Source organism: Colossoma macropomum, unplaced genomic scaffold (assembly GCF_904425465.1).
Source record: "Colossoma macropomum unplaced genomic scaffold, Colossoma_macropomum, whole genome shotgun sequence".
Taxonomy (NCBI): Eukaryota; Metazoa; Chordata; class Actinopteri; order Characiformes; family Serrasalmidae; genus Colossoma; species Colossoma macropomum.
Genome location: NW_023494804.1, coordinates 37,220,692 through 37,224,785, shown reverse-complemented (window position 1 = coordinate 37,224,785; position 4,094 = coordinate 37,220,692). Strand labels below are relative to the sequence as shown.

At 34.2% G+C, this 4,094-nt stretch overlaps 1 long non-coding RNA gene across 1 annotated transcript; it reads left to right on the top strand.

Moving 5' to 3' along the window:
* The first annotated feature begins 1,744 nt into the window (after window positions 1–1,744).
* LOC118824752 lies at window positions 1,745–2,612 on the top strand. The gene is made up of 3 exons (XR_005008627.1): window positions 1,745–1,829; window positions 1,985–1,987; window positions 2,109–2,612. It is a non-coding gene; the product is annotated as an uncharacterized LOC118824752 (long non-coding RNA).
* Window positions 2,613–4,094: the final 1,482 nt, after the last annotated feature.

Genomic DNA, 4,094 nt, shown 5'->3' with positions numbered 1-4,094 from the left:
ATCCACACTCTGAGGACAAAGGTAAATCAACAAATGATCTGTAATAATTTTATATTATGTGAATAATCACGTTCAGTTCTCATTGTATGGGAATTAATGCAGTGCGTCTCTGTTTGTGTCTGCATGTTGGTTGAGTGGATCAAAGTGTCTTAATTGGTTAATTGCTGCACTGGAACATAAGATGAAATGAAGTTCGTCTCACTGTTTGTACCTAATGTGAGTATAAATGTAATTAATAGAGATGGAAGATAAAAATCACTGATCATTTAGGTGAAAAATAGCAATATTGAACAGAGTATTGACATTTTATTATTTATATTTTGATCCTGTATTAAATCCATTGTTAGACTAATAAATTACCAAAATGCATTGAGTTCTTAGTCCACATGATGGTGCTGCGAAATCAGAAAATGACATTTTCCTTTTTCAAACTGCAAACTGTTAAAATATACTTTATTAAAATGTGTCATAACTCAGTACAGCACATTACACAACTCTGTAAAGATCATAATAGAATTGTATTATGGCTGAATTATTGTAATATCATGCTGTTTATTCTTTTCTGTTTATTCTATTTTTTCTATTTGCTTGTATATTTTTATGAGACTAACATAACCTTTTTCCCTCCCTCTATTCCTGAGTCCACACTCTGAGGAATTACAAAGTGGAAAAAGTTAAGTAAACAAATTCTAAAATCATCTAAAGTCTAGAATCATTATATATTGTTTGAATAATTCTACACAGATCACTTTATATGGAAATTAATGCAGTGTCTTTGTCTTCAGCTGCATTATGGACGTGTGTGTAAAACGACTGTCCACACAGACCGGTAAGCATCATGAGCACTATTAGCATATTAGCATTATTAGCATTATTAGCACTGTTAGCTAAATCTGCTCTCATTGTTTCCTGTTTAGTGTTGTGACTATAAGAGAATATTATTCTGTTAAAGTGAGACGACAAAGTCAACGTTAACTTTATTATCATTCCTCCTCGTCTCAGATGTGTTGAGTAAGGAATAAAATACAGTCCCTCCTGAACACGAAGCTACACTTAACACAGAACAGCAGAAAACAATAATACAGACACACCATCAATACAATAAACACAGACAATAAACTAAACACTTTACAATAAACTATATGAGCGTCAGTTCAGGACAGTAGATACTAAATGGTGAACGGTGGACAAGCAGCAATGATTATATGTATAAGTGTTTGTAAATGTTTTATTAATGTTTCTTTTCACTAACTCATCACTCACTTATAATTGTAGTTGTTCCATATTGTTGTATATGTAAATAACACTAAACCACATTTTCCCTCCCTCTTTAACTGAATCCACACTCTGAGGAATGAGCATTATTAGCATGATTATTTGCATGATTAGGCAGAGATGTTGTAGATCTTAATGACACTGTTACCACCTTTTTCCCTCCCTCTATATCTGAGTCCACAGTCTGAGGAATTACAAAGTGGAAAAAGTTAAGTAAACAAATTGCCTAAAATTATTGTGTATGATTTGAATATCTGTACACAGTTCTGAATGTATAGAAATGAATGCAGTGTGTTCCTCTTTTTTTGCATGTTGATTGAATGGATTAAAATGTCTTCACTGGTTAATGGCTGCACTGGGACATCAGGTGAGATAAGCAGTGTCTTAATAGAGTTTGTCCTTCTTTTCCATTTGAGTAAATGGTGGTAAATGCTTTTATGATTTGGTTACTGGTTTTTTCTCTCTCACTTCTCTTCACATGTTTGAGCTGAAATCTTCTACCTTGGTGTGACAGACTGTGCGGTACTTTAAAACTTGTGAAGACTGCAATAAAAGTAATCAAATCACTTTATTAACTATTGTTTTATACAAACATAAGGAATATGTGTTCATTAGGGAATAAAAACCATTCTGCATGCTTCTCTTTTATCTACATGTTGGTTGACTGGAATGAAAATGTGTTCGTTGTTCTGCCTTTGCTTTGACACAGAAGGTGAGATGAAGACTGACTTGAGGTTTAATTTCCTTTTTTTATGATTTAAATGAACTGGTGTAGATTGTTCTTGCATGTGCAGTCTGGTTCTGTGCTGTTTGTTCTCTGAATGTTTTTACAGGGATTCCTCTCACCCTGTTTGGATGATGGTGGTCTTTCTCTACCTAAATATGTCTGTGTGATGGAGGAGCAGAGCTGCAGTTAACAGTGAGACCTGTGAAAGGACCCTTTGACAACCTTCCATATGAACTGGTAATCATTATTAGCATTATTGGCTAAAGCTAATCTCACTACATTAGTTTTAGTGCCTAATGACTGGGAGAGAATATTGTGTGGTGAGACATGCTGTTGGTTTTGGGTTTTCTTTGTCATTTATATATAGATAATATACATTAGAAACATTAATGTAAGAATTACAGTTCATATTGTCTGTATACTGGATGAGTTCATTTCATGACCGACCACATGGACTGGTCAACTTTATTAGCATTACTACTATTATCAGCATAATGCCGATAGAAGATCAATGTGCATGATTATATGTATGTGTATTTGAATGTGCATTGTTATAAGAGTGCACCAATACTAATAATAACAGTACAAATGCTGTCAATAGTAATAATAATAATAATATTAATTTTTCGTCTCAGCAGGTAACAATGTGAAAAGTGCAGACAGTGTGTATTTTGTGTGTACAGAATAAAGTGTTGTGTGTTTATAAAGTGAATTCTAATGTAATGCTATTAGTGATGTTAGGTGGTGATTTTATTTATGTGTATAAAAATAAGACATTATTTGCACTAATACCTTCTTTCTCTCTCTTTCTTTACATGAATCCACACTCTGAGATGAAAGGTAAGTCATCAAATGAACTGCAATAATTATATATGTGAAAAATCATATTGAGTTCTCATTGTATGGGAATTAATGCAGTGTCAATCTCTTTGTGTCTGCATGTTGGCTGAGTGGATCAAAGTGTCTTAATTGGTTAATGGGTGCACTGGGACATGAGTTGAAATGAAGATCGTCTCACTGTTTGTACCTAATGTGAGTATAAATGTAATTAATAGAGGTGGGAGATGAAAATCACTGCATCATTAAGGTGAAAAATAGCAATTTTGAACATAGTATTGACATTTTATTATTTATATTTTGATCCTGTATTGAGACCATTGTTGATTTAATAAAATACCAAAATCCATTGTGTTCCACTGCTTTTTATTCTTTTATGTTCATTATTTTTCTGTATTTGGTTGTATATCTTTATGACACTAACATAACCTTTTTCCCTGCCTCTATATCTGAGTCCACACTCGGAGGAATCAAATGTAATCCAATGATCTGTAACAATTATATATTATGTGAATAATCATATGTGAACTCATGCGATGTGAAATCACCTCTGTCTCTTACCTGTGTTTGTTAGATAGTTAAAGTTCAGTTGTCCTCAGTCCTACACCTCACCTGCACATAAGGAGCCTGGCTACTTCCTATTCCGCCTATTATATCAAAAACAGGACTGCTAAACAGCAGAGGGCGCCCACGAGGGAGTCCTCAATGAATGGGAGTAAATGCTGCTCTATGGGTAAAAACGAAAAGTTAAAATAGTTTCTAATCACTCACCCAGAAAGTTTCTTTAATTTTAGAAAGTAGAAGGATGTATTTCACTAAAAAAACAAGAGATCTCACCTATATATTTCCTTTTTTCTACAGTTTTGGGCAGCAGAAGGCGGGCATTACTGCTACTGAGTGCGGCGAGCAGAGCAGCTCATTGGCTGTTTGCGCTCACAGACGTCATGGACATACGTGATGTTTTTAACTCCTATAGCTCGAGTTTAAAAGCTCTTAAAAATATCACAGCAGTGTTAAAATATTTTATACTATTCAATGTTCAGGAAATTAATGTAGTCTTTTACATTTAAAATGTTTAAGCATTTATAAGCTATGATTTTGCTCAAACACTCCATATCAACCCATTCATTTTGGACTCGCTCGGGAGCGCCCTCTAGCGTTTAAGAAACCCAGATGACATTGCAGAGAGATAATTCTCCTCTCTACAAGTTCTCTGCTACAGCAAGCCAGCAAGCAAACAAATGAACCAAGAGCC